The following is a 20,000-nucleotide window of genomic DNA, read 5'->3' as shown; positions in this document are numbered from 1 at the left end:
TACGCAAACACCGTGGATTGAGAGATCAAGTGAATGTAAACAAAAATATATCAAAATACATCACTTACTTTATTGATGTGTAAGGAAAGAATAGAGGGTAATATATTTCGGTAAGACGGCCAAAACAGTCAACGCAAGAACAACAAATTTGAGCTAAGTTTTACGAGTTTTGCTTTGTTTGTAAACAAAGCCACAATAAGCCAATGCATTAAATATAGTAAATTGATATTATTTACAAGCTGAACAATCAAAACTATGGTAAATAGCTGATACATGAAGAAACATGCTTGCGAACGAAAAGGCAAAGAAATTACCAACAAAACGAGTAAAATGACTTCAAATTGTAAACAAACTAAACAATGTTATAATCCAAGAACTATTATATGAGGCATGGATTTGAAAATAGCAAGAGCTTCAAATTACATATTGCACAATAATCCCACAATAGTACATTGAAACTAGTAATTGTGAAATAATGGTAACAAACGGATCATTTGGAATCAAATGCAATTAAAAGGAAACAAAGCAGTAGACAAAAATACAGCAATTACTCATTGGAAAACAGCAAAAATATTCAAGGTGCAAATCACATGCTGTGCTAGACTAAAGGTCAACATAGATAAATAAACCTAGACAATAGCAAATGAAATTTTGCAATCACTGCTAAGAACTAAAGTCAAGAACAGAAAGCTATATGTAGTAACTAAAATAAAGGCTAGGCATAAATAAAGAAATAGGAAAATACTGATACCATACCAAATGTTATTGATAACTACACCTCAGAAGACTTGAAAAATGACTTGTCTTGAAGACTGATACTCTTCAGATAAATTAACTGAACCGACTGAACACTGACTGAACCCTGGACTGAACTTACTTCAAGTAAATGGTCAACCTCGTTCCCAGGGTCTCTCGAGCGAGTCTCTCCTCGCTCGCCCCAGGCGTTAAGATGAGACACCCTGGGAACGAGGTTGGTAAATGGTAGCCAATTTACAATGGATTTTAGGAAAATAGAAAACTAACTAAAAACCAAATAAGGCTAGGGGGTAAATCTACTACCCACTAATACAGGATTTACCTGAGGGAAGAAGGAGTTTACCACTCCTACACAACAGGAATTAGGAAAGAGAAATGTGTGGGGATAACACAACTACACAAGCAAAAATATGAGGCAATTGAGTAATTATGGGTAAACAAGCAAATAATAGTAATTACGATAATGAAAAGAAGTTGAAAATAATTGGAATAAAAATAAACACAAAATGAACACAAGTGACCTAGTCACAGTTCAATCAAACGACAGACAAATAACTTATTACAGGTACACCCAGCAAGCTTATATCACTTAATACCTTGCAATGTTCCTTTTTAAAACCTTTTGAGCAGGAATAATGAATCTGGCTGAAAAAATGTTTTGAGGGATAAATAATACTGGTGGATCATTTGGATGCATCATTTGCAACTAATCATGAGTGACTGTGAGGACTTCAGAATATAAACTTAAATAAGGAATTCTGACAAAAAGAAACGCAAAATTAATCAGAACTGGTTTATTACACATAAATTAGTACTTGTTAGTGTTATTAAGAAATGAGAAACAGTGAGCAACTTACCAAAATGGATGCTAATCGACGCGGGGTCCTTGACAACAAGAAATGACTCTGCAAAATATGATTTAATGTGGTTATCCATGCATTATCGAATCTTGTAGGAAAACTTTTGACTTTCATAACAAAAATCACTTGCGTAGTATACAAAAAAAGTACCCCATTTCTCTACTGACTTTTGTCCCAGAGCCACTCTATACTCTATCCTAATCTAACTGATTGGTTTCTAAACATGAAAGCTTGAGGCTTTCAAAAATTCTTTTGAATTTTGCTCGTGTTTTCGAGGCTAGTTACGATGATTAGCATAAAGACAAAAGAATAATTTCTTCACCGCCATTTATGAATACGGTCTATACAAAACAAACAAATAATGATATAATAAATAAACAAACACGCAGTATTCTTATAATTGCTTAAACCAGTGAAATTATGAATTTCAACCTGAGACACACGAAGAAATGTCTTCCATGCAATTTTCAGTCTGGCTGAAAAATCTGCGTAATCAGGCCGAAAAGAAAAGGTACACCTGTATCTACCAAAAACTAGTTGAAAAGTCGCCAAGCTGGCTGCATTAATTTTTTCGTGCAAATCATTTATGTTTTGTCACCTTGCTTTTAAGAAATTTATGGTTGGAAATTAAAAGTCATATCACCACCGACGAGTATAAACTGTAAACACGTCAGGTATTAAAATTTACAGTATGTTGCGCTATTTCCCGGACACTTACACTTCACGATTCTGCATTTATTTCGTTGTAAAAACGAAGCAAATTCGAATGATACGTTCCAAACACTTATCAATTAGTCTGCTTGCGTTTGTTCTTTAGGTAAGAAGATTCAAATTTTCGTTGAAGTATACTAAGTAAAATCTGTTTCTTATTACATGCGACTTATACCTTTTCATTTTCAAAAGCGGTGTGTTAGATAAAATTTACTTCAAGCTACAAGGTGTTTTTGAACATATAAGAAGTTTCCGTTTGCAGTTTTGTATCTGCGTGCAAAAAATCTCCGAAAATAGTGCAATTGGCTATACTACACATATTCGCCAGCCAGCTAAATTTCTGTTCGATGTGAGCGACGCTGTTTACGCAAAACATTGAAATTCCTTCGAGCAAATCAACAAAATTTGCACTTAAGTATAGCAAAAATTACAGAAATAATTTAACATAACCTTTAACATGAATAACCCAAGAATCGCAATGGCTAGCTAACTATATGCATTACATTTCTGGAGAATATCAGCTGTGCAAAAGGAGTGCGGGCAGGTATAGGTGTGCGGTTATGCGCATGCCTATCACCACACAAGCCAGCACAGGTCCCAGCACAGTGGGACAAAATTGCCTTCCCGCGACGACCCCACGACCCTTCCCACCAATCTCGTTCCCAGAGTCTTCGTTCCCCTTGACCAGCGGGTCGGGTTACGAGAGAGTCTGGGATAATCCGTTTGGATAAAGTTTTTGATTGGTTGAAGGTATGAGCAATCGATTTCGGTCTCGAGGTCGTCTCGAGGCGAGTGCCGCGAGGGGTTTCACAGAGCACTGTATGATTGTTAACGATTGTTTAACCTGCGATCAGGACCATTTTTAGCTTCGGCCATATGTTCTCTTATGTCGTCGCTCGCTAAAATTGGGCCTGACCAAAAGTCTCTCAAGAATTCCGGACGGTCGGCCAAATTTTGGCCGACCTAACTCGTGATGTGATTGGCTATTGAAACGCCGGAAGTGAAAATGCCATCGTGATTGCGCGGAGCTCTCGCGAAGTCCTCGAGACTAATCCGCCATAAGTGTGCGAAAAAATTTGCTGCCTCTTGTTCTTACAATGCCGTGGATAGTGCAACTTGATTTTATTTGTATAAATGGAGATATGCCATCCGAAACATCTCATAACTTGTCCAGAATCGGGTTTGAATATCTGGAGGGAGTGAAATTAGCGATTCCGTTGTCGAGCTCTGTGGCCATGTGGTTGAAAGTACTTTCGCACAAACTTCCCTGATGTTTTGAAAGCTAAATAGCTGGTTCTTTCAAATGGCAATGAAAGCCGATGCATATTGGTTTCCTGGATGAGACAAAGGACATATATATCAACAGGAGGAGATGCTGATAAAATCGCAAGTTACACGAATGCATGTTTTGAACATCTGTGTATCAAACTGCATTATTTACTTACGGTTTGTTTGCACAATTTGGAGTCAAGATTGCTTCATAATATTTCCAGTTGATTTAACTTAAAACTCGCACTCCAGAAACTAAAATGGCATGTTTCCAGAGAGACCAATTGTACAAAAATAAAAGAAACTTCGCGAGTCCATCTTACTGATCGTACTCCATCAAAAAATTAACGACCAAACTTATCATGATTTTACTGCGCGCAATTCTAGAAATACACTGCAACTGAAGATATAACCCGAGAAAGTCACCAAAGAAACCTTCATGGGCAAGCACGTTAAAGGAATAATGCATTTCTCTTTTTTTTCTTTAAAAATCTGTTGCCAAACCGTCCAACGACAGAATGCTAGGTTATCTCAATTACAAATTCAGGCTTGAAAGATTGCATATTCAGTGAAGTTCGGAGGAAAAATTACACCGGCCTTTGCCGCAATATAGTCGTCGAAAACATTCTCCATGCTTTAAATGTGTTTTTCTCAAATTAAAGCCAACCGTAACTGTCGAATTCCTTTATAAGCTTTTATAATATTCCTCCCACGGTAATTAACTGTGGTCAAAACAAACTAGCGCGAATCTGCCGTCCACGCGTGTATTGGACCAAAAAAATCCGAAGGAAAAAATTTGATTGGCCGATGAAGGACATGTCAATCAATCAAAAAAAGTGGGCGGAAGGAATTTCGAAGAGGAATTTGGTCAGGCTCTATTTTTCGTTTCGCCAACTCCACATTACGTACCACGCGAAACTAAAATAGAGCCTGATCGCAGGTTAACGATTGTTTGGATTGGTTCGTTGATTAGTTTGGAGCCAAAGCAAAGAGTGAGAACCTATTAAATCTAATGGAATGGAATTGTCTCTCACTGAGTAATTATGTCTTTAAAATGTATTCATACCGAATCTTTAAATTGCTGTATATTATTATATGAATCCATAAGATCTTCTCGTACGTACATGTGAGTGCCCTGGAAAGGTGCGAGAACCTTTAGCAGATGAGTTTTTGGGTAGAGAAAGAGGTAAATTACTGATGCAAAGAGAACTCGTTTGGCTTGTGACAGTGCTGTTGAACGCTTTGAAAATATCGTGGAAGGCCCGTCTCTCTGGCATGCAAAGCAATCCTTTCGGTAGGTTGAAAATTTTACTCGCGTTTCATTTGGTTTCATTACACTGTATTGTTCTCAACCTCCATTGGAAGAAGAGGCCAGATCAGATATAGAGAATCAAATCAACGAAATGAGATGTACATCTCACATCCAATGGAACTTGTCTTACATTTTAGGTACTTAGAAAAACTGGAAACTTCAGTTGTTGACGTTGTTATGCAAATACTTAGCTTAACGTTTATGATGAAAAAAAAAAAAAAAATGGTGTAATATAAAGCTTGACCATCCTATAGAGCCTATTTCTTGTAGCACTTAAAAGTCGGTTACAAAAATGACACCTTTCTCTTGAGTAATTAAGTACTTCTTTCTGAAGTACATGTACCTTAACATACCACTACATAAGGATTTTTTTTTTCCGTAATTGCTCAGCCCACAGTATTAATTACAGTGGCGGTTATTGTTTGCTTATTGAGGCCACAGTGATCAAGTGTTTGAGACTTCAAAGGTTGGTTGACTGTATGAGTTCTGGCCCCAGTTGTTTGAAGGGTGGATAGTGCTATCTACTGGATAAATCACTATCTACTGGATAACTCAATTGTTTTTGGTAGTGTTTATCTGCTGGATAGTGATTAATCTGGCCCCAGTTGCTCTAAAGGTGGATAACGCTATCTACCGGACAAATCACTATACACTGGAAAGTGCAGTTGGTTCCGCTATTACTTATCCACTGGATAGTGATTTATCCGGCTGATAGCGATATCCATCATATGAACAACTGAGGCCTGGTGGGTAGTCCTATCCACTTTTTGAACAACTGAGGCCAGATCTTTATCCATCCTCTCTTCTCTGCCTCCTTTGTCATTGAGGACAAAGGAGGCAGAGAAAAGAGACCCTGGGAACGAGGTTGGTCTTGATCATCTCTCAGTTTTCTCAAACTTTAATCCATGTTGCTTTTTATATGTACCCGCATACAACTTAATACTGACAAATGTTTGATAGACTTTGTAAAAAATTCTGTGATTGGTTAGCATCCCATTTAATGGAAGGGACAAAGTTTTTGACTGCTTAACCCATTGACACCTCAAACGCCCTAGGATGACCCCAGTTGACGAACAGAATCTCCCTGGCATTAGACAGAGTAAAATCTGTCAAGTCTCACTCCCAAGGGTTAAAGGGGATCAGTGATACCCCTTGTTACTCTACAGAAAACAGAGCTTAGTGCTGCCATCAATGAACTACCTGGCTCATTTAGTCTCATTATCTAGACACAGACTTTATGCTTTTACAGTGTGTTTGGGAGCAACTTTACAGCAGCCTATATTTCTGATAAATTTTAACAATTTTGTGAAACAAAAGGAGAAGGTAGCATTGCAGACTGTGCAGTATTTCTAGTCACTTGAGAACGTATTCCACACATCCCCTCAATATAAATTTTGTCAGTTGACGGTTAAGTTGTCAGTAAATTATACTGTCTATTTTGAAGTCAGACTGACTTCTTCATGTTGGTATGTACAGTTGTCAACAGTTTCTAATGTAATTTATTTTTTATGCCAACAAAAGAAATGTTTAGGTTCAAGGTTTGAAGACAAGTATCCGTTCCTGTTTGGAGTGTTAAAATCAACAGCCTTAGGCTTTTTTGCATTGCTAGTCAGAGAGTTGAAGAAAAAAGTACCATTTCAAAACTTGTGCGGTGCTGGGCACCCTACAGAAAGCCTTTGGCAGCGAGGAAGGGATTACATTATTTGGGGGGTAAGATGGGAAATGAACATTTTCAGGATAATATACAATGTATATATAATATTGTTACATCCAATCTGTCAAATTTGATAGTCTTTCTGCTCAGTTTGGGGTACATTACATGGTTAACCTAGAGTATCCAAGAAAGCCAACATGTCTGCACTGAGTTTCTTGAGAGTATGTATTTAGCATTCGTCAAAAAAAAACAATTCCCCTTATAGAAAGGTGTCTCTACTCTTTTAGCTTAAAGTTAATAGCCTCTTATTACATGTATTAACAGTTCACCACCACAGGAGTTTGAACTAACCTGCATGCAAGGGTTTTATTAGAATCTGGGACCTGGGTACTAGCACCCGTCTTGCACTGAGTACAGTACCCGCCATTGCTCAAGGAGGTCTCAAGATCAAAAGCCAGACTATATATAGGGGTGCCTGCACACTCTGTCACAAGGTCCCTTCTACTTTCAAACTTAATGGAAACCCTGACACATAAACATACCCGAGTCCATTTCTTGATTTGTCGCACAACAGGCGAGAAATAGTACAGAACATGAACATGTCAGGCAATTAACTCATACCATGTCAAATCATGTTATGTTACCGGTATGTAGTAATTTGTACTATTATTAATGTGGTCAATTAAATTGTCACACTGGAAAGTTTTCACAGGGCTGCCACAAAGGACATTCACCTGTACCAGCTGTTAACCCTGAGCTCACATTGTGAAGGAAATGAAAACTAGAATCAGTTTTTGATATATTGCAGGTGAAAATTTAATGACAGCCCTGTTTAATGCTGGTTTTTTTGTGTGTGCTTTGAATTAGTTCCAGATCGGCTAAATTTTGTTGTTGGGATAGAAGTGATATAAGGAAAATGGACAGTGATAGATTTTAATTACAAAAATTGTTTTTGTGTAACACTTTTCATTTATTTAATTTCACTCACTTTAAGATCTCCACCATCCCCTAAAGAGAATTTCTTTTTCATGTTAGTTTGAGCTTCCAAACTGTTTTCATTTCTAGGGACTTATCTCATTCGCTAAATAGTTTGGCTGATTTCATGCCGCATAGATTTTTCAAAATCATTACTGTTTTTAGGCGTTTAAGTTTCAGAAATTTGTATTTGTTCTGCAACATTAATTATTTTAGTGAAATTTAACAGAGTTGTTTTTGTGATAATGGCTTGTATGCATTGCCGGAATGATTTCCGTACAGGTCCCTACTTCATTATGCATGCAGAATAAATTAATTATTCATTCGCGCTATTGTTTTGTAGAACAATACGTATACCCAAGAGAACCGAATATATACATGGGTAATTTGTACTTACGGGATGAATAAAAACGGATCTCATTTTTTCTCTCCCTCCCTCTCTCTCTTCTTTCCCTTCATCGCCCACACCGTTACTCGTTTTTGTCCCAGCTTTCCCCTTTCTATCCCTTCGTCTTGTTTTTATTTCCAGATCCCGCTCGGCTTTTTCTGCCATTTTATCCCACGATATGTCACTCGCAGCTTGCCTTGAACTCCGACCCACTGTAAACCTCTGGATTACTTGTCCCTGTTCTTTACCACTGAGCTAACGTGTCAAGTTGCTAATTCACACCTTGAAAATGATATTTACAATGATACGTAATTATATACACGTGCCGCGCCGAGCACCTACAATCGAACTTACACTTGTAGGTTACCGTTAAGAGATCCCTGTTTTACTACTCTTGAAACAACCCATCCCTTTAATAATGCTAACCGTAACCCTAATTACGACTAAAGGCACTGTTTAGGCTTAAGGTTAGTCGCTGTGATAGTTTTAGGTTTTCAAGTATTGCTGCTGAACTGTGACCTGCTTTTCCTTCATGCCCCGTGCGTGTGGCACACTTATAAGTTCACTGCGTGGAAGAGCATACCACGCTTAAAGTCTGATTGGTGCATCTTTCATGGGAAACTTTCATGCACAAGTTCATTGCAATTAAAATCGTTTCATATTTCCCTTCTTTTGAAGCAAACTTGTGTCTTCGTAAAAATCAAGATGGCTACCGAAGTAAAAGGGTCACAGCAATGGGAGGGAGATTTGATCATTTGGAAATTGTCCCTGATTTATAGCCTTTCCGGAGTTGTGCATAGAGTGGTGCAAAGAAAACAATTTACTTTCGTCTTCCGTGTCCAAAACGTGTGTGAAAACGCAGTCAGTTGGCAAAGACAAAGCGCCGCATCGGGAGATGGATCTCTTTCGCGATGCTCAAGAAAAAACTACAATGGATAGCCTTCAATCCGCCAGAACATATATTAATTTTCTTACCGTAAACTTTCCTTGAAAAAATATTAGCCCTAGCTACCTGTGGCCGGAAAGTTTACAACTGCCTACAAGACAAGGGCTAACATCATCTCACCGCAGTTAACCATCGCCTAAACTTCGTCGACCCAGACAAACGAGCCCACAGCAGGGCATTGAAAAGACATGATGGGGAGTGAAACGAAGTATGCCTCGTACGGGAACATCCATGGATCTCTACCAAAGCTATTTACTTGGAAGTATCATTGAGCACATTGCCGATCTCTACAAAGAGCGATAAATCGCAAAATCCCTCTAAATTCACCGTTCGTGATCCTAAATACAGGAAAGGAAGAAAATATACACTTTGCAGTGTCTCGGCGAATTTTTAAGCAGACAGGAAGAACAATTTCACGATAAAAATAGCAGGTAGCCATTAAATTTCTTATGACAGTACTTTTATTTATTTGGTTTGTTTGTTATGTTTGCGAATCTGAACCCTATTACAACGATTGCTTGAAACTCCACTTCTTGCGCTTATTCTAAAACTGAAAAATGGGTAAAATTGCAGGAAAGTGCCGAAATTGCAGGAAAAACTATTCGATTTTCCGTATTTCAGACAGAAGTTCGACCGACTTTTTTTAAGTCCATATAGACTTAGAAAAAAAACCTCTAAAAAGAAAGAACAAAGCGCCGCAGTTCCAAAGGACGTCTATTGTTATCGCTATTGTTTTCTTGAAACAAAGGAGTGTATGCATAATGAAGTAGGGACTTGTGCGGAAATCTTGCCGCGTTGCCTTGTGTATGTATGTACACTGTATACATGTATATATTTCCTAAATTTGGAAAGCACATTATGTTCATGGAAGAATAATATTCTAAAAATCAACATGTTTATCCAACTAGAAGTATACATCTCTATTCAAGAATTCTCATTATTTGCTGGAGAACAGTCATTTTCTGTTTATACAAAATAATTAATGAAAAGCAGCAAAATGATACTTCCTTCAAGACCTCTACTTCTTTAGAACAGCAAGGAAACTCTTACCCAAAGAACTCATCTCCTTTTGAAAAGAACCCTAAACCTTCTCTGGTGACGAAGAATCTAACTTGAAAGATCCTTCAAAGAAGACATACATGTAGTCTTATGATTAAGAGAATGATTTATTCTTTTGGAAAGAATCTCGTTTTAGAGTCTGGTGTTTTGCTCTCCTTCATGCGATCATCTTCCACGATACAAAACAAAGACAGTCTTTTAACATTTGAAACTAATCCCGGATCAGTGCATTCAGCAGCGACACAATCTGCTTTACACTTAGAATTCCACGTTACACAAATTCTAATCGAAAATCGCAGGCAACACTTGACAACACAGCCCGTTGGTAACATATTCAGCGCAAATTTTTGTCCAGAGATATCACTCCAACACGTCATATTGTTTCTTTTTCAGTTCTAGGTTGGGATATCCTAATTTTGCTAAAGAAAATTGCATGCCATCGTGAAACAAATCCTCCACTCTCTTCGCCATTTTGGCGTTACACCTACGCCTGCGCAATGGTGTTCATAACAAGAATCTTGTTATTCGAAAACGGATTATCCCAGTCTCTCGTAACCCGACCCGCTGGTCAAGGGGAACGAAGACTCTGGGAACGAGATTGGAAACCAGAGTATCCAGAACGTATGCGCAGAACGTATGCGCAATAACAGTAGTAGGCACCGTCCTTAATTATGCAAAATACAAGTAAAGATACCAAGCATAGATATAAACTAATTCTTCGTAGTATTTTGATTCTTGAATGTGATTTTCGTTTTGACTTCAACCTCAAATTAAACAATGTAACAGAGACGACCAGTTTTTACACCTGACCACTAGAAGTTGCAGTTACAACTTACATCAAGATTTTGTGGACGAGAATTCCAAATACAGTCATGTGATCTAATCTTCAAGTGAAGGAAAAACAATGCGGACCGCCCGCCGGCGGTCGGCAACTCTCTTTGCGACTTCAATTAGTGTTGCAAGAAAATTTCACAACTTATTAACGTTCGTCTACATCTCGCTTAATAGAGAATCAGATTCAACAGCAAGTTAACACAGTAGCATTGTTTTATTTCTTTCTTCCTTGTGTAAAACTCTCTTCTACGACCCGTGCTTCTGTCAAATGTCATGAAGTTGTGAAACGCTGCCGTCGGCCCGATTGCAATTTGCACATAATCAACGCAGCTAACGCACATGTATGAAAATTGTTTCGCTTTGTAGGACCAAAAAATTTTTATAAATCGTAAATGACTGTTTCAGAGTAACATTTTATTCAAACATGGAAAAATAACCTCTGAATTCGAATGGGTTAGCTCCTTCGATGTTTACATTTTACTCCCGTTGACGCTCGAAAATAGGGAGTTTAAGCAAACCAGCTGGTGCTAGTACGGATGCCGTGACTGAAAAGGTCTGGGGAGAGTACGTCTCGGTGGTCTGCTAGATTTTAAGTTTAGCAAAGCAAAATACTAAGAAACATGAGCTAAGGAGTTTAAAATATCTTTTATTCAGTTTCTCACAGCCGAATGGCTTCGCTCAAAAGACGATGGCCGTAATTCGCCTTGCTAGGAAGAACAGATTATTTCTTATTTCTGAGCAAAAGCGAATGCCATACGCTTTGTAGAATCACAACAATTTGATGGATGAAGTATATAATTTCAGAGACAAATATCTCAAAGAATATCGAGTGAAGAACACAAATATATCAATACTCAAAGAAGCAAAATAGCATCGTATAGTATCCATATATAAAGCATCTTCACTAAATCCTCAAAGCAAACTTACAACCTCCTGCTGAACACATATATTTCACTTGAGTTACTTCGAAACACCTTGGCAAAAAGTTTATTACCGTAAATTCATGATACGGATTTTCAAGCTTACTATAGGCAACCTTGACACAATCTTTGAATTAAATTGACTTTAAAGGATATAGTATCCAATGGAATTCTTAAAATGCCGAGATGTCCTTTGAAAAGGGCCAGAGAAGCGAAATAAGCTCGACGTAGTAGACACTACGCCAAAACATCCCGACTTACGTAGTCAAATGGATGCAACCGACGTACATGCGCAGTGTCTCATTTTGGGGAAAATTTACTTCCGGCAGCCGTATATTAGCGCCAGCCGTAGCGATTTGCTTAAAGTCCCTAATACTATAAATCTACGGAAATCACAACACAGTTATTTTTGTGAATGTCATGAACGTTGCGATCGGTCGATTAAACTACCACTGTAATCTGAAGTCTGTCGACATTCGATGGAGCAAATTCTCTTCAAACCTCGTCAAGCTGACAAACTCTTCCAGAAGTGAGAAAACATCATGTTTTAACTTACGCGAGTTGCGCGTTTTTGTATTTATTTTTTTATCGGATGATAACGGAGCCAGGTCTGCTAGCTATTCTTCAAGGGAGTTTTTTCTTGTTTTTTAATTTTACACGAAGTGGGCCTTTTTTATTTTAATAACGAATCGGCAGCTTTAAAATAGAAACAAGAATCCGGATTTGGATTTTCCCAACGAAACGCACCTAAATTTCCGAGAAAATCCACTGCACCGTGGCTTGGCTGGAATTAGACTGATTGTCTCCCACTGCACACTGTCAGTCGGCAAATATTGTCATTTCAAAAATATATTTCGGTCGCTTATGTAAGCAGAAAAAGTCATGACGTTATTTAAGCTTATTTACGGACGCAACTAAAATGCGGCGCAAAACGTTGTCACGCTACCATAATTTGGCCTCATAACGTTATCATTTTCTCTCAGCAGCTTTCTGCTACACATTTTGTGGTATAAAAGCTCAATTTATCATCAGAAAAGAGGAACCAACGGTGCTTGCCCGTCGGGCAAGCTACGATAAGAAAACGCTAGCCCGACAAGTCATTCAACTAGCCCCGGGCTATCGGACAGCACGTTCGTCGCGCCCTGATACATTATACCAGGCTATGACCTTGCTTAGCTTTAAGTAAGACTTTAAGGCTAGTAGACATTATTAAAGGGTTTGGTTATGGGCTAAAACTGATTGAATGCCTTCTCAATCGTCATTTGCCTTGTGACACCCTCAATTTTGAATCTAAGCGGATGCAAAAACTAAAACCCTTTAGAAACAATTCAAGATACATCATTTACTTACTTTCTTGATGTGTAAGGAAAGAACGGAGGGCAGTATACATTTCGATCACACAAGAAAGAAATAATTTATTACATCTCCCCTTAAGCTAATGTTCCTTATTACCTCAAAATGACAGACAAATAACAGTATTACACCCAGGACGCTAATAATTATTACTACATACCTTGCAATGTTCCTCTTTAAAACCTTTTGAGTAGGAATAAAGAACCTGGCTGAAAAAAGAAACAAGGGATAAATAATACTGGTGGATCATTTGGGTGCGTCATTCGCAACTGATCATGAGTGACGGTGATCACTTCACAAAATAAACTTATAAGGAATTCTGACATAGTCACTAACTTGATCCAAACTGAATAAAGAAAAAACAACAAAAACAAACGCAAAAGTCATCAGAACTGGTTTGTCACACATAACTTACTTGTTCGTGTTATTAAGAAACGAGTAACAGTGAGCAACTTACAAAAAGGGATGATAATCAACGCAAGGTCTTCAACGACTAAAAATGACTCTGCTAAAATTTGATGCTTTAATTAATGTGGTTATCCATGCATTATCCAATCTCCTACAAAAGCTTTCAACTTTCATAACAAAAATCAATTATTCCTAGTATGCAAAAAAAAAAAGGGTAGAACTGAAGTGCAAAGCTGAAAAGTTCTCGAGACAACTAACAAATGGAGCAGCAAGGGGAACAAGGCATATCATACTCGAGGAAACTGCGGAACTGATCATGCAGTAAGGCAGTTTAAGTTCAGCATGGAACGAGGTGAAATGCCTGATCCATTGCTCCGAACAACCCAAGTAATGGTTTCCTTCGGTGAGATTCAAAGTTGTAATGAGAACGCATACATTATACCAGGCTCTGATCTTGCTTACCTTTAAGTAAGACTTTAAGGGTAGTAGACATTATTAAAGGGTTTGTTATGGGCTAAAACTGATTAAATGCCTGCTCAATCGTCATTTGCTTTGTACGTGACACCCTGAATTTTGAATCTAAGCGGATGCAAAAACTAAAACCTTTTCCCTTTAGGAACAATTCAACATTCATCATTTACTTACTTTCTCAATGTGTAAGGAAAGAATGGAGGGCACTATACATTTCGATCACACAAGAAAGAAACAATTTATTACACCCCTTAAGCTAATGTTCCTTATTACCTCAAAATGACAGACAAATAACTTATTACACCCAGGACGCTAATAATTATTACTACATACCTTGCAATGTTCCTCTTTAAAACCTTTTGAGCAGGAATAATGAACCTCGCTAAAAACGAGAATAAGGGATAAATAATACTGATGGATCATTTGGGTGCATCATTCGCACCTGATCATGAGTGACGGTGATCACTTCAGAAAATAAACTTATAAGGAATTCTGACATAGTCACTAACTTGATCCAAACTGAGTAAAGAGAAAACCACAAAAAGTAACGCAAAAGTCATCAGAACTGGTTTATCACACATAAATTACTTGTTCCTGATATTAAGAAACGAGTAACAGTGAGCAACTTACAAAAAAGGGATGATGATCAACGCAAGGTCCTCGACGACAAGAAATCACTCTGCTAAAATTTGATGATTTAATGTGGTTATCCACGCATTATTGAATCTTCAAGAAAAATATTTTAATTTTCATAACAAAAATCAATTATTCCTAGTATGCAAAAAAAAGGGTAGAACTGAAGTGTAAAGCTTAGAAGTTCGCAAGAGAACTAACAAATGGAGCAGCAAGGAGAACAAGGCATTTCATACTCGAGCAAACTGCGGAACTGATCATGCAGTGAGGCAGCTTAAGTAGAACATGGAACGAGGTGAAATGACTGCTCCATTGCACCGAACAACTCAAGTAATGGTTTCCTTTGGTGAGATTCAAAGTTGTAATGAGAACGCATACATTATACCAGGTTCTGATCTCACTTAGCTTTAAGTAAGACTTTAAGGCTAGTAGACATTATTAAAGGGTTTGTTATGGGCTAAAACTGATTGAATGCATTCTCAATCCTCATTTGCTTTCTGACACCCTCAATTTTAAATCTAAGCGGATGCAAAAACTAAAACCTTCTTCCTTCAGGAACAATTCAAGATACGGCATCATTTACTTACTTTCTCGATGTGTAAGGAAAGAATGGAGGGCAGTATACATTTCGATCACACAAAAAAGAAATAATTTATTACAGTCCTTAAGCTAATGTTCCTTATTACCTCAAAATGACAGACAAATAACTTATTACACCCATCAAGCTAATAATTATTACTACATACCTTGCAATGTTCCTCTTTAAAACCTTTTGAGCAGGAATAAAGAACCTGGCTGAAAAAAGAAACAAGGGATAAATAATACTGGTGGATCATTTGGGTTCGTCATTTGCAACTGATCATGAGTGACGGTGATCACTTCACAAAATAAACTTATAAGGAATTCTGACATAATCACTAACTTGATCCAAACTGAGTAAACAGAAAACAACAAAAAGTAACGCAAAAGTCATCAGAACTGGTTTGTCACACATAAATTACTTGTTCGTGTTATTAAGAAACGAGTAACAGTGAGCAACTTACAAAAAGGGATGCTAATCAACGCAAGGTCTTCGACGACTAAAAATGACTGTGCTAAAATTTGACGATTTAATTAATGTGGTTATCCATGCATTATCCAATCTCCTACGAAAGCTTTCAACTTTCATAACAAAAATCAATTATTCTTAGTATGCAAAAAAAGGGTAGAACTGAGGTGCAAAGCTGAAAAGTTCTCGAGACAACTAACAAATGGAGCAGCAAGGGGAACAAGGCATTTCATACTCGAGCAAACTGCGGAACTGATCATGCAGTGAGGCAGTTTAAGTTCAACATGGAACGAGGTGAAATGAGTGTTCCATTGCTCCGAAAAACCCAAGTAATGGTTTCCTTCGGTGAGATTCAAAGTTGTAATGAGAACGCATACATTATACCAGCTCCTGATCTTGCTTAGCTTTAAGTAAGACTTTAAGGCTAGTAGACATTATTAAAGGGTTTATTATGGGCTAAAAGTGATTGAATGCCTGCTCAATCGTCATTTGCTTTGTGACACCCTCAATTTTGAATCTAAGCGGATGCAAAAACTAAAACCTTTTCCCTTCAGGAACAATTCAAGATAAGTCATTTACTTACTTTCTCAATGTGTAAGGAAAGAATGGAGGACAGTATACATTTCGATCACACAAGAAAGAAATAATTTATTACACCCCTTAAGCTAATGTTCCTTATTACCTCAAAATGACAGACAAATAACTTATTACACCCAGGACGCTAATAATTATTACTACATACCTTGCAATGTTCCTCTTTAAAACCTTTTGAGCAGGAATAATGAACCTCGCTAAAAACGAGAATAAGGGATAAATAATACTGATGGATCATTTGGGTGCATCATTCGCAACTGATCATGAGTGACGGTGATCACTTCAGAAAATAAACTTATAAGGAATTCTGACATAGTCACTAACTTGATCCAAACTGAGTAAAGAGAAAACCACAAAAAGTAACGCAAAAGTCATCAGAACTGGTTTATCACACATAAATTACCTGTTCCTGTTATTAAGAAACGAGTAACAGTGAGCAACTTACAAAAAGGGATGATAATCAACGCAAGGTCCTCGACGACAAGAAATCACTCTGCTAAAATTTGATGATTTAATGTGGTTATCCACGCATTATTGAATCTTCAAGAAAAATATTTTAATTTTCATAACAAAAATCAATTATTCCTAGTATGCAAAAAAAAGGGTAGAACTGAAGTGTAAAGCTTAGAAGTTCGCAAGAGAACTAACAAATGGAGCAGCAAGGAGAACAAGGCATGTCATACTCGAGCAAACTGCGGAACTGATCATGCAGTGAGGCAGCTTAAGTAGAACATGGAACGAGGTGAAATGACTGTTCCATTGCACCGAGCAACTCAAGTAATGGTTTCCTTTGGTGAGATTCAAAGTTGTAATGAGAACGCATACATTATACCAGGTTCTGATCTCACTTAGCTTTAAGTAAGACTTTAAGGCTAGTAGACATTATTAAAGGGTTTATTATGGGCTAAAAATGATTGAATGCCTGCTCAATCGTCATTTGCTTTGTGACACCCTCAATTTTGAATCTAAGCGGATGCAAAAACTAAAACCTTTTCCCTTTAGGAACAATTCAAGATAAGTCATTTACTTACTTTCTCAATCTGTAAGGAAAGCATGGAGGACAGTATACATTTCGATCACACAAGAAAGAAGTAATTTATTACACCCCTTAAGCTAATGTTCCTTATTACCTCAAAATGACAGACAAATAACTTATTACACCCAGCACGCTAATAATTATTACTACATACCTTGCAATGTTCCTCTTTAAAACCTTTTGAGCAGGAATAATGAACCTGGCTGATAAACGGAAATAAGGTATAAATAATACTGATGGATCATTTGGGTGCATCATTCGCAACTGATCATGAGTGACGGTGATCACTTCAGAAAATAAACTTATAAGGAATTCTGACATAGTCACTAACTTGATCCAAACTGAGTAAAGAGAAAACCACTAAAAGTAACGCCAAAAGTCATCAGAACTGGTTTATCACACATAAGTTACTTGTTCCTGTCATTAAGAAACGAGTAACAGTGACCAACTTACAAAAATGGATGCTAATCAACGCGAGGTCGTCGAAAACAAGAAATGACTCTGCAAAATTTGACGATTTTATGTGGTTATCCATGCATTATGGAATGTTCAAAAAAATTTTAACTTTCATAACAAAAAACAATTATTCCTAGTTTGCAAAAAAAAAGGTAGAACTGAAGTGCAAAGCTGAAAAGTTTGCAAGAGAACTAACAAATGGAGCAGCAAGGAGAACAAGGCATTTCATACTCGAGGAAACTGCGGAACTGATCTTGCAGTGAGGCAGTTTAAGTTGAACATTGGAACGAGGTGAGATGACTGCTCCATTGCTCCGAACAACTCAAGGAATGGTTTCCTTCGGTGAGATTCAAAATTGTAATGAGAACGCATACATTATACCAGGCTCTGATCTTGCTTAGCTTTACACATGTAAGTAAGATTTTAAGGCTAGTAGACATTATTAAAGGGTTTGTAATGGGCTAAAACTGATTGAATGCATTCTCAATCGTCATTTGCTTTGTGACACGCTCAATTTTGAATCTAAGCGGATGCAAAAACTAAAACCTTCGCCCTTCAGGAACAATTCAAGATACATCATTTACTTACTTTCTCGATGTGTAAGGAAAGAATGGAGGGCAGTATACATTTCGATCACAAAAGAAAGAAATAATTTATTACATGTTTCTTATTACCTCAAAACGACAGACAAATAACTTTTTACACCAGGCACGCTAATAATTATTTTTGAAATGGAAACTAGTTAGCAGCACACAGCAACTGATCTTGTTAACTGTGTTTATTATCCGACCGGTTTCGTCTGATTAAACAGACTTCATCAGGGATTATAACAAGATGTCTAAAGGGAGCTAGTTTTATACGTATGGGTTATTGACCAAGCGTGAGGTCAAGATGACTGGATATTGGCCAAGTTATTTTTTTGCGTGTTTATGGACCGAGACGAAGTCGAGGTCCATAAACACGCAAAAAAAGAACGAGGCCAATATCCAGTCATCTTGACCGAACAATCTTGGTCAATAAAGGATTTATTATATGACTTAAAACACCAAAAAATGATCTTTGATCTTGCGGGACCAAGCGAGAAATCCCGAGCGGGCAGTATCGCTCCATCTTGCCCGCTCGGGTAGCCAATCAGAGCGCGCGATTTGGTTCATCTTGCCCGCTCACGGAGCTAGTCATATAATAAATGAAGTTATAGTACAAAAGCACGTTCCGGTAAGGGTGTGAACAGCAAAACACCCACAAAAATTACGCACAGGATATAACGTAAATCCTGGGTAGAAAAAGTGTAAAGTTTAATTTTGGGGCAAGACTTCTGGGATCTTCAGGGGGCAAACAAACCAGTCGATTGCTCTGCTCGAGTTAAAATCCTCGATAAGAAACATTCAATAAGAAGTATTTGTAGGATTAAGCTCGAGTTAAAATTGGGAGATTAGAAACGTTCAATAAGAGGTATAAATCGTTCGAGTTTAAGAAGTAGTCATAGGATGCGACAATGACCGTCGCTATTCAGAGCGACAGATCAAACTAGTACTGTCTTGAGGTTTTACTGTCATCGAACCAACAAAGAAATGACAACTTGGGAGAAACAGCTGCTTCGAAGAACAAACTTCAAGGCCAACAAAAGCACCGTAGAGTTTACTCTTTTTGCCGGTCGATACCGTTGTGATACTTGGGAGAAGCCCATTTTGTATATGAAAGGTTATCCAGACGAAGGCAATAATGTGAAGGCTGGAGAAAACATCGACACGAAAGGAAGACGAAAGCAACATTCAAAGCCAGATTCCGAGCCTTCAGTGAAGTAATGCCATGATTGCTATCTCGAGGAAGAGTCGGATTAAAGTGCTTCTTCCTCGCGCAATTCCGAGTTCAGTTTTCCACTATCAATCGAGGATGATTTCACATCGACAATCTTAATTTTATTTCAGTTTTGCATTGCGTTCCATCAGCATTAGTTTGGTTTGAAGAAGGGAATAGTTTCTGATCGGTTTTGATTTTCGTTTCAAAAACTGTACGTGACGATATTCGCTTTTCTGTAGTTGCTGTTGAAGATGGTTTCATTTCCGTTTTCATGGTTGTCACATTTTCAGAATAACCCTTTACAGTTATTTCTTTATCACAAGTAGCTGAAGGTTTGAAGTCAGATATAACCGCGGGTTGAATTCCAGAAGAATTTAGTGGATCGACCCTATTGACTCTTGAAAGAGGTGGTTTTTGTTTTTTCAGGAAGAGTTTGTTGCATCACTGCAAGCAGCTGGTTGGTTTATATCGGTTTTCTGTATACATTGAACATTATTCAATGTTGACACTCTTTCCG

General features: G+C 37.7%; 1 protein-coding gene and 1 long non-coding RNA gene across 4 annotated transcripts in view; both read right to left on the bottom strand.

Annotated features, from left to right (window-relative positions):
* LOC138051401 (tetratricopeptide repeat protein 28-like) overlaps window positions 1–20,000 on the bottom strand; it is a 695,954-nt gene that overhangs the window by 113,490 nt on the left and 562,464 nt on the right. For 2 of the 3 annotated variants that reach the window (XR_011132794.1, XR_011132793.1), the window contains exons 1-4: window positions 15,296–15,408; window positions 14,250–14,298; window positions 13,198–13,246; window positions 1,614–1,661 (exon numbers count right to left, since the gene is read on the bottom strand). The exons of the other annotated variant lie outside the window; for it this stretch is intronic. The gene's annotated coding sequence lies outside the window, so the exon portion shown is untranslated. Of the gene's footprint in view, window positions 1–1,613; window positions 1,662–13,197; window positions 13,247–14,249; window positions 14,299–15,295; window positions 15,409–20,000 lie in introns of those variants that run through there. 3 annotated transcript variants of the gene reach the window in all.
* On the bottom strand, window positions 15,296–17,266 carry LOC138051444 (uncharacterized). The gene is made up of 3 exons (XR_011132816.1): window positions 17,223–17,266; window positions 16,340–16,388; window positions 15,296–15,344 (listed from the first exon to the last, which is right to left on the bottom strand). It is a non-coding gene; the product is annotated as an uncharacterized lncRNA (long non-coding RNA).

This window comes from Montipora capricornis, chromosome 6, assembly GCF_036669925.1.
Source record: "Montipora capricornis isolate CH-2021 chromosome 6, ASM3666992v2, whole genome shotgun sequence".
Taxonomy (NCBI): domain Eukaryota; kingdom Metazoa; phylum Cnidaria; class Anthozoa; order Scleractinia; family Acroporidae; genus Montipora; species Montipora capricornis.
The sequence above is the reverse complement of the archived record's forward strand: the minus strand, read 5'-3'. Positions and strand labels throughout refer to the sequence as shown.